The sequence below is a fragment of the Pongo abelii genome, chromosome 5 (genome assembly GCF_028885655.2).
Source record: "Pongo abelii isolate AG06213 chromosome 5, NHGRI_mPonAbe1-v2.0_pri, whole genome shotgun sequence".
NCBI classification, from domain to species: Eukaryota; Metazoa; Chordata; class Mammalia; order Primates; family Hominidae; genus Pongo; species Pongo abelii.
The window spans coordinates 148,000,271-148,021,611 of record NC_071990.2 but is presented as its reverse complement, the minus strand read 5'-3'; the positions used below and the strand labels follow the sequence as shown (position 1 = coordinate 148,021,611).

The window sequence follows — 21,341 nt, the reverse complement described above, 5'->3', positions numbered from 1 at the left end:
ATTCTTCTACTGATGACCATTTAGTTTGTTCCCTACATTTTGCTATTTTATCAATGCTGCAATAAACATTGTTAAGTATGTCTTCTTGCAGAAACGTGGGAGTTTTTTTCCCATGATATTTACTTAGAACTAGAATTGGTACATTGTTGAGCATGCACATTCATCTTTCTTATATATTACCAAATTGCTTTGCAAAGTTCTTGCACAATTTACACTAGTGTATGAGGTTTTTAGACATTCTGCTTGGTTTTTAGACATTTTTAAAATTAACTTTTTATTATGGCAATTTTCAAAGATATCAGATGTTGTTATCCTGATGCACACTTTGTAAAACATCCCATCAGTCTTTCCTCTGGTGGTTTTAGCAGCCATTAATTATCAGAGTATAGATAAATTATTTTATTATGAGACTACAAAGTGGTAATGCAATTCTATCATCCTTTTTGTATCTGTCAACTATATTTCCTTTCTAACGAAGAACTCTCCCTCATCATCTATTTAGTTCCTCTGAGATACAGTTCAAACAGAAAACGCAAGGCAAATAGATGATTCTTTTCCTTTATTTACCAATGTTAAGAATCCTGACTTGGTTTTCTAACATTCTCCAATAGTGTATCACATGGGGGTCTGCTTCTATTACCTGTTTCCCTAGGTTTTCCAGTAATATGGTCCTATCTTTTGGTATGCCTAATAGTATTTTATATCAGATGAGATGCTGTGAACATATAAAATAAGATTATGTAGAGGCCCTAGAAAGTGCTATCTTGCTTTACCATTTTCTCTCCTAAGTAGAGGGGCACTGCTTAACGTAATCCAACCACTGACTGAGCTGAGTCACAGTCATTTTGATAAAAATCAGTCTACCACAGGGCATATCCCTTCAGGACTTTCAACAGAAAGCCTGGCTGTGCACTAGTGCACTTCATCTGGTGGGTCTTTCTTTATGTTCCCTGCTTTTCAAAGATTTTTCTATTTAGATTTTTGGTCTTCTGCTGCAGATATCTTCAAAGTTAGGAAAATATCTTGTCAGGGAACCTTGATCATGTGTTTGAATGACTTTGAGTCTTCAATTTTGTCATTTTAGCTTCACATGATTACAAAAGTGTTTTTGAGCTCTCTCCTCGATGAGTCTGTCTCTCAGCACTGGAGAACTCCATGGAAACCTATTCTGTATGTCAGATGTATTCAGCTTATCTTTTAATTTTTCTGACCCACCCAATGGCAGACTTCAGCAAATGTGTTGAGAGAGAAGCTGGACCTGTGGTGAAGCCTCTCTGGCCTTTCATTTCCTCACCCCAGTCATTTGTGACCAAAAGATTTCCTGTTTCCTCTGGTCCTTCCATTGATTGTCTGCCGGGCCCAAGCCTGGAAACTCAGGGATATGGTTTGGCTCTCTGTCCCACCCAAATCCCATCTCGAATTGTAATCCCAGCATGTCAGAGAAGGGGCCTCGTGGGAGGTGATTGCATCACGGAAGCAGGCTTCCCCCTTCCCCCTTGCTGTTCTCGTGATAGTGAGTGTGCTCTCAGGAGATCTGGTTGTTTGAAGGTGTGTAGCACTTTCCCTTCACTCACTTGCTTTCCTGCTCTGCCATGGTAAGAAGTGTTTGCTTTCCCTTCACCTTCTGCCATGATTGTAAGTTTCCTGAGGCCTCCCAGTCGTGAGTGATTCCTGTTAAGCCTGTGGAACTGTGGTCAATTAGACCTCTTTTCTTCGTAAATTACCTAGTCTCAGGTAGTTCTGTATAGCAGTGTGAGAATGAACAAATATACTCAGCTTCCATATAGTGCCCTGAATTGGCAAATTTGCACTATCAGTGTTTGTTCCGTGGAAACACTGTTGCAGATAATTGTCTCAGTTTTCAGTTCTCCTTTCTCTGAAATTTGAGTCTCATTAATCTTCATCATTTCAGTAGCTCCCTGATGCTGTAAATAAATTATCTTTGTCCTTCCTATTGTTTTTCCAATTATTCTTCTTGGGAGCTATTCCGCCATGGTCTCTTTCATTCTACCCAAAACAAAAGTCTTATCAGAATTCTTTATTTCTTAATTTTTGCCAAACCGAGGGTTGTAAAATGATATCTTAATATTTTTCTTCCCTCCATTTCTTTGATAATGTTTAGGTTCCCTAAAGGATCCTTAGCCTTCATGGGATCTTGCATATGTTTGCTTCTCAATTCCAACATGTTTGTCAAGTTCCTGTACAATTCACATTGCAATGTAGGTGAAATCTCTGTACCTCTCCTGTGATCCTTTTTACTCCTTATATGTGATTAATGTTAATTCTAATCTCCCATAGGCCATAGTCTCTAAAGACGGACATAATTCATGTCAGAATTACCTTATGTGCCACATTATTCTGCTTTCATATGCCCCAATTTTTTCAAATAATTAAGAAAACCATAGGATTTCTCATGCAAACATTACTTTTAAGAGTGAAAGAAGTTTTCTCTATAATTAAGCCATAAAAAAGGGATAAATTGGGACTGCCTGGGTAGGTACAAAGACATATGGCCACTCTACTTATTATGAGTGTTAAATGAATGACTGAATAAATCAAAACAGAATATAGAAATATTCTAAATATGAATATTAGCAAGAAATAATTTTGAGCTTCTCTATTACTTTGCTAACTGAAGGGATAGCAAAAGCAATTATTTTTATTATAAATTCTTAAATTATTTTAAAATTTAATATTGAATATCATAATATCCCCAGGAAAATTTAAATAAAAAAATAGTAAAAATAATGTGCATGTATATGCATGTATGTATACATGTGTGTGTTAAAATGAGGATATACATAAAAATATCAGTGGTGATTTTTCTTTCTAGGTATAATTGGAAGTAATTAATATTAGCTTCCTTGTGCTTCCCAATATATTCCAAATTGCACACTGTAAATATTTATTATTTTTAATATAAAAATAAGCAATAATTTCTGTTATAAACATAAATTTATCATGACCTAATAATTCAGGCTATGATTCCTTTTCCTCTTAGCTTTACCCCAGTAACTAAGATACTATATGGGGCTGCACACATATTTTCTTTCACTTAAAAAAAGATATAATGTAAACATTCTAAAACTATATATTAAAAGATATGAACAGCTACTAAGGAGACATGCCAAATTTAAATGATAGAATTTGGCACGGTACTAATATTTTTAAGTTAATTACTACTGAAGTTTTTCTTACTTCAGAATTCTACAGTAGAGTACAGTTAGTACTTTTCATGTTGTAAATACATTATTTAATTGTACATACATTTTAAGTGTTTGTTCTCACACATAGGCATCTTTTCTAATGAGAAAGCCGACGCTCAAAATTAAGAGGAAAAAAGGTAAATCAAGTTACACAAAAGGGAAAATAGCCTGCTGTGCTTCCAGATAGACTTTAGATGACAAACTGCCAAAGTCAGACTTTTTATTATCTTACTTTGATTTATCACAGAGGGGAAGAGAAAAGGATGATGAAAACAACTTGCCAAAAGTTAAAATTTTCACCTCAGGATGTTTTGAAAAGAAGAAATAATTACTTAGTAAGAGGCTTAAAACTGAAGATGAAATGATAATTATAAAGGACTTATAACACAAAAACCTAAATTTTGTGAGGATTCTGAAATTCTTGGCTATAGCACTAACCTCAATATTAGATGCCTACTTCCACTAAGGTTTATTTTACACTAGTATTTCTCTTGAAGCAGAGGCATTAATAGCTTCATGTCATCACACATGGAACCTGAAAAAGAACTGAATAAGCAATTATCATACAATTTCTCTCATAGTATTACAAGTATAATCACCATAGTCCTAAAGAACATCATAGCCACATCACAGCCTATTGAGAAAGGTATTGGTTTTCTAACATCCTCCAATAGTGTTAAGTGGTAGATATAATATAAAAGGGAGGGATCAAGATTGGTATAAGAAGACTTCTGCTTTCAGCTAATATGTAGTACCCCAGGGCAAACTAACTCTCCCACTGAAAACAACAAGAAAAACCAGATAAATCTTTTTTAAACCACTGGAAGATATTGAGAAGCTGTCATGGCACCAGAATTCAATGGATCAACAAATCAGAAGGAACAGAACTTCAGAGAGGTAAGCGGATCATCTTCAAGCTGTTTTTCCCCTTGGAATTTTTGATGATTCTTGATACAGGACAACAGACTAAGAATCCAGGCAGAGAGTCTTAACTAAGAGGCAAAGAAGCAAGGAAAATTTTTGATACATTCACAGGACTGTAGACATAAAATTTTGAATTCAAGTGCTCCAAGGCAGCTAGAACTTGAGGAACCGAGGTCCTGGAGAGAGGGAAGTAAAGAAAAGTGAGACTGACACTTGGTGGTTTCCCTTTAGAAAAATTATCACATTTTAGGCTACACAAAGCACAGGATACAAAACTAAGCAGTAAGCCACTGAAAATCAGAGTAAAGTTTCTGGAAGTCTCACGGTGCTGAGGAATCAAAATTGGAGTCAAGACTTTCAAAGGATTAGAGGATTAAATCAGAACCCAGAATCTCAGCCAGGATCCCTGCATAGCTCTACCCTCAGAACAGGATGCACCAGGTGAAGCAGAACAAGTTTTATAAAACCACAGTCCACATCAAATCAGCTCAGTTTGTAACTGGATTATAACATAAAGGAGAAACATATGGGGATACATAAATATTGATTATGCAAATCAATCACATTAATAATAATATAAGATAGGATGTAAAATATGTGTAGAAATGAAATGCGTGTGAAAAAAGCACAACAGTGATGCAAGATAAATTTAAGTGTTTCATGATCCTTGCCTTGCTTGGAAAGTGATAAAACTACTAATTTATTTGAGACTGTAAAAGATTAAATTTTTTTTGTAATTTCTGTGGTAACCATAGAAAATAATAAAAGAATGTAGAGCTAACAAACTAATACAGGAGAAAGTTGAATATTAAAATACTAGTGATTATTATTTTGATAAATATTAGACTAATCAAAAGAAGGAAAAAAAGGTAAAATGGAACATAAATCCAGTGAGACAAATAGAAAATAGTTAAGTGGTAGATATAAATATAATTATGTCAGCATTTATATTACATATAAATAAACTAGATATTCTAATTTAAAGGTAAACATTATCAGACTGACTGAAAAGCAAAATCAAACTTATATGCTGCACATATAAGACACAATCCTTAAACATATAAACACAAAAGGTGAAAATAAAAGGTTAGAAAGCTGAAAATCAAAGGATGGAAAATGGTATATCATGCAAGTACCAAATGAAAATAAAAGCTAGTAGTTATACTAATGTCAGACAAAGTAGACCCTGCTTCTAGTAGTCTATATAGAGGACAAAGGAGAGCTTATATTAGAAATTCAGGGTTTGATTAATATTTGATAATTCAATGTATTTTCCCAGTAACATAGAAAAATATAATCATTTCAACAGATACAGAAGAATTTGACAAAATTCAATGCTTATTTGTGATCAATTTCTCAGCAAACTTAAGAGTATAAGGGAATATCTTCAACCCTATTAATAGGCATCTCTGCAAAATCTAGAGATAGCATCAGACATAACGATGAAATTTTGAATAACGAAAATGATATTCTAAACCTAGAATGGCCAAAACAATCATGGAAAATAAGAACAAAGTTGAAGGACTCACGCTACCTGATTTTCAGACTAAAGTTTCAGTAATCAGGTCAGTGTGGTATTTGCAAAAAGATAGATGAATACATGGATAGAACAGAATAGAGGGTTCATAATCAGGACTAAACGTATGTTCAGTTGATGTGGACAAAAGCACCAGTCGTTCAATGAGGGAAGGCAATATTTTAAAAAATTGATCTGGGTGAACTGTATGTATATTTAGAAAAAAACAAAAACAAAAACCTCAATCCACTCTATTATGAACTGAACATTTGTGCCTCCTCCAAATTTATGCATTGAAATCCTAACTCCCAATGTGATGATATTAGGAAGTGGGGCACTTGGGAGGCAATTAGGTCATGAGGGTAGAGGCTTCATGAGATTACTACCTTTATGAAAGAGACCCCAGGGAGCTTTCCAATGTCTCTGCCAGGTGAAGATACAACAAGAATACAACAGTCTGCATGGTGAAAGAGGGCCCTCACCAGAACCCACCCATGCTGGTACTCTATTCTCAGACTTCATGCTCCAGAACTGTAAAAAATAAACTTCTATGGTATATAAGCCACCCAGTCTATGGATGGCTTTGTTATAGCCACACAAACTAAGACATGTTGCTTATGTATTACAAGATGTAGTACAGTAATAATGCAATACAGTAATAATGCATTACAGTAATAAATGTAAAAGTCAAAACCATAAACCTCCTAGAGAAAAACATAGGAGAATATCTCTATGATCTGGGAATAGGCAAGGTTTCTACACTGAACTATGCACTAACTGTAAAAGGAAAATTTATCAATTGGACTTCATCAAAATTAAAAACTTTCATTCATCAAAAAATACCAATAAGAAATGAAAAGTCAAAGACTGAGAAAAATTATTTGCAATACATAAATCTGACAAAGAATTCAAATCCAGATTATACGATTAATAATAAAAGGCAGGCCGGGCGTGGTGGCTCACGCCTGTAATCCCAGCACTTCGGGAGGCCGAGGCGGGCGGATCACGAGGTCAGGAGATAGAGACCATCCTGGCTAACCGGGTGAAACCCCGTCTCTACTAAAAATACAAAAAATTAGCCGGGCGTGGTGGCGGGTGCCTGTAGTCCCAGCTACTTGGGAGGCTGAGGCAGGAGAATGGCGTGAACCCGGGAGATGGAGCTTGCAGTGAGCCAAGATCATGCCGCTCCACTCCAGCGTGGGCGACAGTGCGAGACTCCATCTCGACAACACGAACAAGAATAATAATAATAATAATAATAATAATAATAATAATAAAAGGCAAATGGCCCAATAAAAGAAGCAAGAATTTGGATAGACATTTCACAAAAGATGGTGTATAGATGGCCAATAAACACATAAAAAGACTCTCAAGATCATTAGTCATCAGGAAAATGCAAATGGAAACTATAATTAAATACCTCTACATACACATTAGAGTGGCTAAAATGTAAGACTATCAACACCAAATGCGTCTCATACATTCTTGGTAGGAGGCAAAATGACAAAAGTGTTGTGTAAATTTGTTTGGCAATTTCTTGTAAGTTAAACATGCACCTGCCTTATCATGCAGCAATTTCATTCCTAAGCATATAACCACACTAAATGAAAATATATGTTAAGAAAATCTTGTGTATGTATGTTGATTGTACCTTTATTTGTCATAGTGAGAGTTGGAAACAACCCATACGTTCATCACCAGAAGAATAAACATTGTATATTCATGCAATGGAACATTACTCAGCAATTAAAGGGAATAAGCTCCTGTTACATGCAAGAACATGGATGAATCTCATGTTGTGTGAAAGAATAGAGACATAATAATATCTACCTTATGATTTCATTTTTATTAAGTTCAAGAACAGGCAAGATTAATATATGGGGCAAGAAATCAGAATAATGGTTGTCTCTAATTGGAGAGGAGGATAGATTAAAAAGGGACACTAGGAAACTTTCTAGAGTGAGGGCAATGCCCTAGGTTTTGGTTGTATGTTGGTTTCATGAGTGTATTACACATTTGTAGAATATATCAAACTGTCATTAATATTAATGCATATTATTGTATATAATTATACTTCAATAGCATGTACATGAAATGAGAGAATAAAAAGGATTAGGGAAAATGTATAAAAGATGATTTAATATATAGATACTAGGAATTCTTGACAAAGAAAACTAAAGCAAGGAAACAAATGCTGAAGACTGTAATTCAAGAAAACTTTCCTAAAATTAAAAAAAAATGTAAATCCATGTTAAAAAAAGAGCATTACATTTCTAAGAATGTTGACCCAATACAATCAGTACCAATAATTGTTCTAATAAAATCACTAAACTTTATAGAAAAAGCAAAATAGATTTTGGATGTCTAGGAAAAATCAGTAAGTGTTTTATAAGGGAAAAAAGATTATTATCAGATTTGCGGGCAGCAAAGCTTTTATACTAAAGGTAACTGGAACAACATATTGAAAATACTTAAGAAAAATAAAATGTGCACCCTGAACTATATCCAGCAAAATTGGCTTTTGAGACAAAGATTGTAGACAAAATGTTTTCAAAAAGCAAAATCTAAGTTTTAGTCCCATGAACTTTTCCTGAGAAATCTACTCTAGAACAAGATTATAAGCTTCAGACTAGTGAAATAACTAGGGAACCATCATCATAGGAACAGGAGGTAAGTGTTAAACATATCCTTAATTGTAGAACTAAGATGAAATGAAAGTTAAAAGAAAGATGGTATTGTACTCAGATAATGTAGATATAGTAAAACTATTTTAAAAGGAGTAGATGGGAAGATAGTATGAAATTTGTTTTAATTCTTCTCAGTAATGAGTTGGTAGTGGTAGTATTAGTAGTTATTCTAGGACATTTATATGACTATCATGGAATAATAAAAATATATACTTATGAGATATTCTGACCCTCTCATCTGTCTTCTTGGGAGTTAGGATTCTTACTGTCGGAGAAATGAAATATAGATGTAGTACATGTTAACACATGAGCTGTCTATGAATTTCTGGTCAGAAAAGCTGAGCACAGGTATAATAAGGTGGGCTTTGGGAAACAAACTTTGAGCTGATTCTTAAAATTTACTTACTACGTAATTCAATATCTTAGAACAATATGATGCCATATGAATGTAGTATGTTCATGGGTAGCGTGATAAGCAGAATGTGGGTATTGTCGTCTCTACTGTAAATGAACTGAACTCTACAAAAAAAAAAATGTGAAAAACATGGTGAGCTGCTGTGAACCCCAAAGAGTGCACATTCCTAAGGAAGGGTTTTCCAAGGGCCAGCCAGGATCTGGCTCTCAGTCTTGCTGTTGTCCTTCCCACTACTCACCTCTCAGGTCAATCCTAAATGCAGGGCGTATTTTTGTCTGCCCCTAAAAGAACGATATGTCAGCTAGGATAAGACTTACATTAAACAATTCATGAAGTAAGATTGTCACATGCCAGAATTCATTCCACTTTCATTTGCAATGGAAATAACATACAGCGTTGACAGTGCTGCAACATATATCAATAGACCTGTAAGGGGAGACAAGACTTGACCATTGCTTGTTCACAGGGAGGCAGAAGGAGGGGATGGAGGGTTACAAGGTTCAATAGTTAAACATTTGATGGCATCAAATGAAGACAGTTAGGTTCATCTTAAATTTGTAATGAACCAATTGGTCACCAAGCCCTTCACCCACCTCCACCTTACAGAGATCTGTGGCCATTTCCAATGTTTTCTTGGGTGACTGCTTTTCTCTGCTCTCCTCCTTTTCCAGATCAGTCATGTTTTAGTATGTTTATACATTTATTCTGGTTATAGTTCAACTTTCATAGGTCTTGGAGCCCAACAATCTTGAGGCAAAGGCATGTCTCTGTTGGCTCTGTGTATATCTTAACATTGAATTTTTTTGAGCAACTTTACTTTTACTTTTGTTCTTACTTAAGTATTTCTCTTTGTTCACTGTCTTCATCCCACTTGTCAAAGCCACAGGTCAGGCCACTCTAATCTCTTCCCTGGACCCTGTACCAGTATCCTCCCAGAGCTCAGGCTCATATCTTGCTTGCCTCCTAAACATCCTCCATACTGGGGGTAGAGTGATAGTTCTGAAACACACATCTCACCAATCACAGTGCACCCTGCTCTGTGACCTGAGTGGATTCTCACTGTCCAGAAGATAAGGTCCAAGCTCATAAGGCTTCCTCTAACTAGTTCTAAGTAATCTGGCCCTAGAGACCTGTCCAGTCTTGTCTCACTATGTTTTCCTTCTTACTTCCTCTGCTCCCAGGCATCCTGGAATTGCTTCATTTCCATTATCTGTGAATGCTTTTTTTTCCCGTCTTTACATCCAGATTCCCTGACTGCTCTATCCCATCAGCCTTCTTCCTTTCTTAACCAACCCCTTCTCCTTCTTCAGAAATCTTAGCTAGGGTAATGCTTCCTGCAAACATTTCCAGCATTCTTGGACTGGTTGGAGACTTCTAATAACACTCCTATAACACCCGTACTTCTCATAGAAACACTTGCTATGCTTGTATTGTCTTGTTCAATGCCCAGTCTACTAGCTAGATTTCAGTTTCCACAAAGTCAGGAGCCAGGTCTGTTTGTTCACCACTGCAGTTGTCCCAGTGCCTGACACAGTTAGGTGCTTGAAAGTTGTTTATTGAATGAATGAGTCAACAGTACTTATCTTCTGGATCTTAAGAGGTATGTTTCAGCCCTTGAAACCAAGCCTGTAATTCTAACCATCCTAGCAAAAGTGATTTTATACTAGGATCAGCCCTGAAATAACTTTTGGCTTCACATACTTGAAGCTAAACAAACATTCCTTATAAGGAATACCAACCCTACTGAAACCTTTTATTTTTTTCTTCATTTTCCTAATAAGCTGAGGTCTTGTTTGCCTCCAAATCTCTTTACATCGTGGTCCCTCTGCCTAGAATACTCTCTCTGCACTTCCTCCACCTTAACCCCCTCTTTCTTAATCTCCTTCTTGGTCTAGCTGATGGGAACTATTGTCCCTAGAGCTTCATAGACCTTCCCTACCTCCAAGGCCTTTACTAGAGGCCCCCTAGGTGCCTCCCAAACATTCCCTACTTCCTCTGTTGTAGAACTTTACCTTGTTACATGGTTGTGGCCAGGTTTCTTGCTGGTATTCCTCTACTCCTCTATGCTCAAACTTGATTAAATACTCACTGATTTTCTTTTTTTATTCTATTAACTAATGTTAACAATCATATTTTATTGTTGTCCTGTAACTTATAACATATTTTTATTAACTCAGGAGACAATGTCTTAATGATCTATTTTCTTTATAAGACAAAGCAAAGATCACAGACTGTGCTGTTTTCTTTACCAATAAATTGTCCACGGTTTGTAAAATAGTTGACTCTGTAATTTTTTTAAATTAAGGATTGAATTATAAAAACCTTACTTAAAGTTTGCAATAAGACACTAATGGAATCAACAGCTACAGTCACAGAACTGGCTGACAGCATCCCTCTTCTCCCTCATCCCTACTCCAACTCCATTATCATAATTTCTTTTAATGTACTTTTATTACATAAGTCTATATTTTTTCATACCCATCTAAGCCAAATAATATAAGAAATATAAAGTTTGATCAAGTGGAAAAAGATATTAATTCCCACAGTATTTGAGGGTATTTGCTAGGAGCATGGTAACTTGAGAATATATTTTTATAACTGGAAAATCTGGGGAAGGAAAGTGTTTCCTACTGTTATTGATTTCTTTCAAAGAGTTGTTTTTCATTACCTGGAGCAGCATCACCGAGGGGCTCGGCCTAATTTTGTTAGCAGCCAATTCCTCATATATCTTACAGATAATCTGCATAGAGGCTAGTATTAACTTGCCTTCAGTTATAGGAGGCTTCCCTTACTCTGTTGAAATAAAATGTAATTATAGGTACATTTTTTGTTAACTTGATTAAATACTCACTGATTTTCTTTTTTTTATTCTATTAACTAATGCTAACAATAATATTTTATTGTTGTACTGTAACTTATAATATATTTTTATTAACTCAGAAGACAATGTCCTAATGATCTATTTTCTTTATAAGACAAAGCAAAGCAAAACAAAACAAAACAAAAAAACAAAACTTAAAGTTCATCTTTTCTTAGTCTTCATCCTGAGGCAACGGAGAGGCATTTTATAGCCAGAAGTCTATATAATAGAAGTGAAGATAAGGTCTGGCTTTTAAACTTAGTTGACTCTACACCTCAAACTTTCATAACAAATGGATCCTCTAACAGAGCCATGGAGTTTTCTTCCCCCTCCATGGACAGTATTTCTCTCTGTGCTATGCAGAACCCTGTGGGTTGAGGGAATTCAGTCATTCTCTTTGGGTATCTGGACCTATAACAACATGTGAACTCATGAGCATTGGCATGGTTATCCTTAGACTCACTATGAGTGCTCACGAAATAAAGATATCTGAGGAGAAGATGAAGAAGGCATAGGGCAAGACAGGAGGCAAGAAGACAGAAATCTGGAGCCTTTCCACTCTGGACCCAGTCCTCTATGTCATATGCGATACCTGATATTATTTCTCATATTTTTACATTAAATACCCCACCCCATTTGCTTAGGCTAGCTTAAGTTGTCGTCTATAAATTGCAGCCAAAATGTTCTAATTAATGACCCTTTAGGCTCTATTCTTGTGATCTGAAGCTTCCAAACCCATTGAGACTTTCCTCTTATTTTCTTCATTCTCCAAACTCTCAATACTTTTGCTCCTGGACTAGCTTTACAACACGTTCACACAGTCTGCTTCACTTTTAAGTTGATAACACTTTACACTGGACACTAAGGCTAGCAGATGGGATGCAAATGACCTCATCTTTCTTTAGCTGAGGCCAAGCAGGGACAGGTTGCCAAACCGTGTCATACAGGGTGTCCTTCTTCACACATCTCACACGGAGTAACAGTTGCATGCCTCCACTTCCAGCAGACTTACAGCTCCTCCATTTTTTATAGCATGAATATAATGAATGCATAAGGCTAAGGCATATCCCCAGTTTCTAGAACTCTCTTTACTTGAAGGGGTAATTAAGAATTTTATGTTAGTATAGTATATGAACTTTCATATACCTTCCCATGTTTTTATAATTTTAATGTCACAGGCTAACAATTATTGAGATTTTTCTCAATTATTTAGGTACTGTGCTGTGCTCTTTATACAAATTTTCTCATTTTATCCTCCCCAGAACCCTATGAGATAAGCACTATTATTATCCATTTTTATAACTGAAATACATAGAAGTTAAGAAATTTGCCCAAGGACTAGTAATTTGAAAGAAAACAGATGACTTGATAGACATCTGCTATGAACTGAATGTTTGTGTTTTCCAAAACTCATATGTTAAAATCTCCCAATGTGAGAGTATGAAGACGTAGGGCCTTTGGAAGATAATTAGATCAGGAGGGTGGGGCCCTCATGAAGGAATCAGTGCCCTATTGAAGATACAGGAGAGAGCTTGCTTCCTCCCTCCTCTGCTCTCTATCATGTGAGGATACAATGAGAAGATGGCCATCTTCAAACCAGAAGAGGACACTCACTAGGACCCCACCTTGTAGCACCCTAATCTAGGACTTCTCAGCCTCCAGAACTGTGAGCAATATATTTCTGCTGTTAAGTCACCCGGTCTATGATATTTTAGTTATAGCAGTTCAAACTGACTAAAAACAACATCTGACTCTGAAATTTCCCATTCACATGAGTCACCACATTATACTGTTTATCATTTCATGCACACAATGAGATTGTAACCATGTGTTATACCATGAATTTTTTGGGAATGGGTTCTATCTCTTATTAATTGAATTTAATGCATGAATAATAAATACATTATTGAGGTAACAAACTTAGAGAGCCATTGAATGATAAAAATAAATGATTTTTATCCGGAAAACAACGATTTTTGGCCCCATTTATTCCTCTTATAAAAATGGCATTGAGCCTTCCAAGCCTCAGATTCTTTATTTGCATGATGGTGTTATGAATGCACCCACCTTGAGCCATTACAGATAATTATCTGGGAATATTTATGAATTCAGTTTAGAAACTACACATTAACATACGAGAATAAAATATTAAGTTTCAGAACTTGAATACGCATTGACTATACAAGTTTATTTGAATCTGAAATATAAAAGATGACCTATATTTAAAAGCAATTATGTTCCTTTGAAGATATAGCATAATAGGTGCCCATGGTCTGTCTCAGGTGAGAGCTTGAAAATATGAGCCATAAGTATTAAAAGTATTAAAAGTAGCTATTTCTGTGTTATTTGTGGAGCAAGTGTGTTACTTTCAAGAGAAAAATCAAGGAATTGGTGGTGACTGCAAATTTGCTGCACCAGGTTGGGGACAGGGAATGTGCATCTCCATTATCCTGGGGCCGTTCGCCCCTTCCTTGCACTTGAGCATGTGGCTTTCCAGGTGGTCTCCTGCAGCAGCATTGTCCTCCACATGCCATTTACTTACTAAGCTATGTTCATTCTAAAGTATGCTAAGGGCCTTCAGGTGAAGAAAAAGTGTGGCATCTTTCAGGAAGTGAGAACATTCTGGCCTGATTTTTTGAGGAGCACAGGACTTTACCTCAAACAAAATATCCTTGTGCTGGCCACCTAGGAACTATGACCTGTCAGGGATGGGTCTAAGGATTTCTAACTCTTTCCAATCACACAGAACAGATGTGCATGCTGTATTCCCAACTGAGTCTAACTCTGGATACACAATACCCTTCTTTCTTCTTTTTCTCCTTCTCCTTCTTTATTCTTTTTGTTGTTGTTGTTGTTGTTGTCTTGGAGATGGAGTTTTGCTCTTGTTACCCAGGCTGGAGTGCAGTGGTGCGATCTTGGCTCACTGCAACCTCCGCCTCCTAGGTTCAAGCTATTCTCCTGCCTCAGCCTCCCAAGTAGCTAGGATTACAGGTGCACGCCACCACGCCTGGCTAATTTTATTTTTGCATGTTTAGTAGAGACAGAGATTCACCATGTTGCCCAGGCTGGTCTTGAACTCCTGACCTCAGGTGATCCACCCACCTCAGCCTCCCAAAATGCTAGGACTATAGGCATGAGCCACCACGCCCAGCCTACCCTTCTTTCTTCTACAAAGGGCACCTACTTACGGGCTGAGAGTGCTCCAGCCCATCAGTAATTCCAAAAGAACACACCTTCCTTTCCAGGCTTTCCTTCATTTGTCCCTTCTCAAATCTTACTGTCAATGTTTATAAGTCCAGAGGCCCAATAATATCAGTAGGATTGGGGTTTATTTTCAAGTTTTAATAAAAATGATGATAAGCTCCCAGCCTGATTTTTCATACTATTTTAATATCAACCATTACACATCAACACAGCTGAGTGAGAACAAGTGTCACCCACACACATCCTCAGAGTTGGTGCTTCATTGTCATAGTTCTCCATTAATGTCAGATGGCTCTGCTAACAGACCAGCTCTCGGCCAGGCCTCCCAGCACACATCAGATGATCTCTCTCTTAATGTTTCCAACTTTTCCTTCTTTGTCACCTCTTTTCTCAGATATTACAAAGAAGCTTAAAGTTCTCCTCTATGATACCCTTCCTCCCTCTTCTTCAACCTCCTTAAAAACTGTTGGAATTTCCTACTTCTTTTAATGCCAAACTCCTCAACTTATTGCAGTATAACTTCTACCCAGATTATAGCACTGAAACCTCTCAGGTTAACCATACAGTCCCCATCCTTGGTGATTCCAAGGATAAGACCTCAAGTTCTATCTTATTGAAACATTCTGTTATTGACTGAATATATGAGTCATTCTCCCCAAAATTCATCTATTGAAGCCCTAATAGAGATTGTTTTGGACATGGAGACTTTGGGTAATTAGGTTTAGATGAGGTCATAAGGATGGGGCTCCTAGAATGGGATTAGTGCCCATGTAAAAAACAAATAAACAAACAAACAAAAAAACACAACAGAGGTGTCTCGCTGTCTCTATCATTGCTATCTATATCCTCTATCTCTATCTCCCAAAGAAGAAGTCATGTGAGCACACAGCAAGATGGTGGCTATCTGTGACTCAACAGGAAAGCCTTCACCAGAAACCAACCATGTTGGCATCCTGATCTTGATTTTCAGCCTCCAGAACTGTGAGAAAATACACATCTTTTATTTCAGCAGCTCAGTTGCTGGTATTTTGTTTTGACAACCTGAGCACATTAATACAAGGTCTCCTTGGTTTCCATAATATTGCATCCTTTTATTTCCCACATTCTTTCTGATAACCTTTGTCTACTGCCTTCAGATTTTCCTTATCTTACCTCTTAAGTGTAAGAGTTCCCTAATGTTTGTTCTTCCTGGTATTTCTTCTTTTCTCATGTCATAACCACCCTCTTGGGCACTTTAAATATTTTGACAATTGATCTTCAAATCTAGAGGTCTGGCCTAGACCTGTCTCTTAAGCTCCAGACTTAAATTTCTAAGAACCTTATAGATACCTCCATTTGGATGACTTTATAGCACTTTCAATTAATTAATCTGAAACCCAACTTGTCAATATCTCCTCTGTCCTGCTCCTGTATTCCTTATCTGTTTTAATAGTAGCAGTATTTCACTTGGGCTCAAATCATAAGAGTCCTATTCTTTTTTTTATTATTTCTTTCACCTCGCATAACTGGTATTTCAAGTCTAGTGAATTAAGCTCAGAAAACTTTTTCATATGCGTGTCTTGGATTCAACTTTCACTCTACCGCTCTAGTTTAAAGCTTTTATTTTTACCTGTTACTGGATTACTGTGACACTCTATTAACTGGTCTTTCTATAAGTCAGTTTCTTCCCCTAAAGCTTACACATGATGATGAAACTTCACAAAAAACCTTATTGCACCTTGTGGTTTATAGAAAAAGTACTGAAACTTCCCCTTGGGACATTAACCATTATCTATATTCTATACTCTTCTTGCATTTGCAAAGTTGCCCAACACTACACCTCTCTATGTGCTTCACGCATAACAAATTCTATGTCGTGGCATGAAAGTGCACTAACATTTCTGAATCTTCACTTATATTATTTTCTCTATATAAAGTAGTCTAGCATAGCACAATTTCTCCAGTTGAAAAACATGCTTTATGGTCAAGCTCAAATGCTACTTTTACTGGAAGATCTTTCCAATCCTTCTACAGATACTACTCCATTAGCTGGACTTAATCTCTTTCTTCCCAGGGCACTGAGAATGTTATATTGGTTTTCTACTATGGCACAAAAGATAGTACATTTATTTATATTTTTTAGTGTCTCCCTTCCCATATTGCAAGATTGGTGCAGTCAGTGCCTGCCTCTTATATATATATTTTTTATCTTGACTACCTAGCACCATATCAAGTACCTAAGTGCTTTTAAGCTTACTGTTGAAACAATGATTGATTGCATAAATGAATGAATGAGAAACTGATCCTCAATAAATATTACTAGCCAGTAGTAAAATTCTACCACAAATGTTTCAATAAATCTTCTGATATTTACTATAAATATCATGAAGAATTACAATAGCTTTTAAAGCTATATATTGTGTGATTAAGAGAAAAATAATTTCAAAATGACAAGATTATCCTGTTTGTGAGCCAGAATAGTAAATGAGTTATTTCAAATAAGTTCTAGTAGTTAACTATAGTGACTATAGTTAACAACAGTTCAAGTAGTTAGAAGAGAGGATTTTGAATATTCCCAACACTAAGAAATGATGAATGTTTGAAATGATAGATGTGCTAATTACCCTGATTTGATCATTACACATGGTATTCAGGTATTGAAATATTACAGTGTACCCTATAAATAGGTATAATTATTATGTGTCAATTAAAAATAATAAAAATTTAGCAGAGCTATAAACATAAATGAGAACTGTATCAAAAATAAAAAGAGGAGAACATGCCACTTCTATTTGGCCATGATATCTGTAAACTCACTAATACATTTCTTTTCATAATCAGAGGAAAGAAAATCAAAATGCTTACCCAGGACATAATGACTAATGCTGCGGGCTTATTTGCTTCTACTGGTGGACAAAATATATTTCTAGCAGAGAACAAAATGGAAAATTTCCTCAGAGCATCATTCCATTTAGAATTTCACTTGGTTCTTGACTCAGTTAAAAAAATACTCAAATACTCAAGAAATAATCAAGGTAGCATATCCATTTACTTAGTAACCTATATTTTAAAATTACTTCCTTGTGTCAGTCTGATGCCTTTAGGGAGGAAGGGTTGTAATTGTTTTTAGTTTTGTACACAATTTTGCATGCAAAATATAGGAATGTATTGTCACATTTCAGCTCCATGTGCCATCAAATTGTTTGGCACTCAGTGATTTTACTTATCTAGGAATTAAGTAGAGATGTTAGTTTGACATGTAATCATTGATATAATTACTTTTTAAAGAAGCATGTCATTTATATGGTATTTGAATTTTTCAGTTGAATAATGTTAACTCATTTTGCCTTAAAAGGAAGTGTTAAATTATTTGGATCTAATTAATTTACTTCCTCATAAATGTCCATGGATTTCCGTTTTCTTCTATTGCCAATAAATTGATTTTTTCAATATTTTTAAATCTACCGAGTCCTGAATATTTTTCCATTCATGTTCATTTTTTTAAAAAGCTAAAGAAACGAGCAGAGTCAAAGGTAACTTCAGTTGACCTCCCAGGATACAAGTATGCCTGAAGGGACTTCTGATTATAAATAACTCAAGTAACCCAAACACCCAGTGTATTGATTAAACTCCTCCTAAATTATATTCCAGAAAATGTAAAGCAAGTGCCCAAACCTTTGGTTGTGTCAGATATTCAGCTGTGAATAAAATAAAAAATTGAAGTAAACTTTGCTAAAAACAGACATGCAACATCATTCCAACCACGTATCTCAGAAACAGCCTGTCATGAGAATGCCATTGGACTTGCAACTCCTCAAAACAATGTTCAAACAGATAGATCAGTTGGAAGCTCTTCATTACAGCATCTGTTCTGTGTTTATAGCTACACATGCAGACTGCTGAACACCCTCAGTGTACCATAAATGTAGGAATTACACATCCAAAATAGCAATAAATTCATTGGGTGATGTGTTCTCCAGAGTTTTTAGCCCCTTTGCTTCAGTTGGCAAAACTCTAGCAGATTTTTGCTGCTGTAAAAATATTAGATTGTTTGTGCTTTTTGTAACTTTGGAGACAAATTAGGAAAAAATAAAATGGAAATAAAAAGGTAAAAACATAAGCGTTGAGATTCTTTTTTATGTACTAAAATTACAGTCTCACATAGTTACAACAGGAGAAACAGCAGAATAAATGAGAAAAATGAGTAAACAGATGATTGTTTTCCATAGGTTAGCCTCAAATACCCTCTCTGGGTCAGCTCATTTGCTTGGTGCATATTGAACTCGGTATAAATTGTACTCAGAAAGCTGTGGGTTATAATTTTTAATTAGAAATATATTTCTTATTAAATGAATTTAATAATGCTTGATAAATTACGGCTAATAGTTCAACAATTTACTGATGAAATCAGCACTTCCTAGAAAATCAATCCAGTTAATTTAGACCATGCTGATTTTTCTCCCAAAAGCAAGATCCCACATGAAATTAATTTCTAAATTTCTAATAGTGAAGGGATGCTCTCAGTTTATAAGGAAAGTGGTTCCAGGTGTGGGAAGGTAATCTCTTGCAGCAATGCCTGGACACGAGAGAAATGCTCAGCATTGTTAATGCGACATCAGATAGCTCCAACTCATCTCTGCAGCAAGCACTGCATACTCTTCAGTAGTCACTGTTCTCTTAAACAGGTGCCCATATCTGTCTGTACATAGAATCACTGGGAGAGCTTTCAAAAATGCATATTCCTGGGCACCAACACAAGATAACTTAATTATATAGGTTTTCTCTTTACCTTAAATGGTTAGAAGAACAACTTTCAAAAATGACACATACTCAAAAATTACAAGGAAGTTTCTGAAGAACCATAATAAAGGCAAGGTAGAAACATGGAGTGGAATAATGGTGGATGTTGTAATGGAACCCTCAGAAAACTGTAGGTGATGCAATAAAGTGAATCTTTTAATCCTTGTGAACACTCCAGTTTAAGGAATGCCTTCTTTCTTTTCATTTTCTTTCCTCTTATTTCTTCCCTCTTAATGGAAACTGTTAGTGATGCCATTTTACATCTGGCCTAATTGTCTATTTTTTTTTTCCATTTCGTGGCACTGTTGGTTTGCTTTCATGCTCCCTGATAACTCCCTGCCAGGAGTTTGCTCCTGAGGGGAGTTTGGCTAGAATAAAAAAACATGGCAAGAGAAAAAAAAAGGCTAACCACTTTTACAATCAACATCTTATAACAAACTTAAAAATTGATATACCAAAATGTAAGCACACATTATTGGCTTCATCCTAGTTTTGAAAAAATTAGGGATGTCTTTACTTGAAATCCGTAAAATGGATTTCAAAGATATGTTTTCCTAAAGACTCCCTTGTTAGATCCTCAGAGTATATAAATTCTGCAAAAGATGCCCATGTTGCTGCTTGGAAAGTAAATATACAAAAACCAAGAAATTTAAAGGATGTAAAATTTTTGGCATGTGTTAAAGTGAGAAGTATCATATCAGTTAAGACCTAAATAAAGAATAACTAAGGGGAATTACATTGAAAAGTTACAAAAATTCTACTATCACTTTTGGGATTAAGAAAATAATACTAATAAATAAATACAAGTTATAAAAATTTATAGCAGACTACTTTTCTCACCTACAAAATGGGGGGAAATAATGTTCCTGCTGACAGGTTCAGATGGATGGAATAATTATTAAACGATCTGTAACTTATCATGATTATTATTAAAACTTTTATTTTTAAAGGATTGCTTGAAAGAGTAAAATTAATGCTGCTAGTGGAGAAAATGACTTAATTTCTGGATAATTCAGTTACCTTTAGAACTTCAAGCATCCATGCTATTTTTGAAATAAAAAACATTACATGAAATTTGTTTTCATGGGTCACAGAAAGAGGTGGCATATGCAAATTTAACATATGCTTCTTCTCAAAATAGAAAAAGGATAGGAAAGTGCTCATTATAAAAACAACTCAGAAGAATTATAGAAATATAATTCATCTGGACTTTGAATAGAATTCATCTGGAATTCATCTGGACTTTAATGTTCACACAAAGTCTCAAGATTGGGGCTTATCACCTGGTTCCCTTTTTTTTATTTTTATTTTTTTTGGTGCTTTATGACTAAGAAACTATTCTGATCATGACTTTGCAGTAGCAGAGATGACCCAATTCATGTATAACATCATGGAACATGTTTATTACAATGTACATTCCAGTTCAATAAATAAGAGAGATATGATAAGTCAGTTGCTTGCAGGATCTTATTTTAGGACATACTTGGTGCTCAGTGGTGATCAAATTTTGAAATGGCAATTTCTCCAGGTGCTAAGTTTTCCTCCCCTTCACCCCGGTTTAGAAGTGGTGTGATTCCAGAATGATAAAAATAAACCAGAAGCTACCTTCACCATGGTCAGAACTAGACATTATAATTAGTGCTTGCCTCTCTGACCCTGCCCCCAGGGGCAAAATGATGCTCCATAGAAGGAGGTCCCATGAGAAAGGGTAAGTTACTGGCAGAACCAAAGCTTCCACTTCTAGGCAAGA

At 35.8% G+C, this 21,341-nt stretch overlaps 1 protein-coding gene across 3 annotated transcripts in view; it reads right to left on the bottom strand.

Moving 5' to 3' along the window:
* The window catches only part of GRM1 (glutamate metabotropic receptor 1), a 420,592-nt gene that overhangs the window by 16,351 nt on the left and 382,900 nt on the right, over positions 1 to 21,341 (bottom strand). The gene's annotated exons all lie outside the window — the stretch shown is intronic.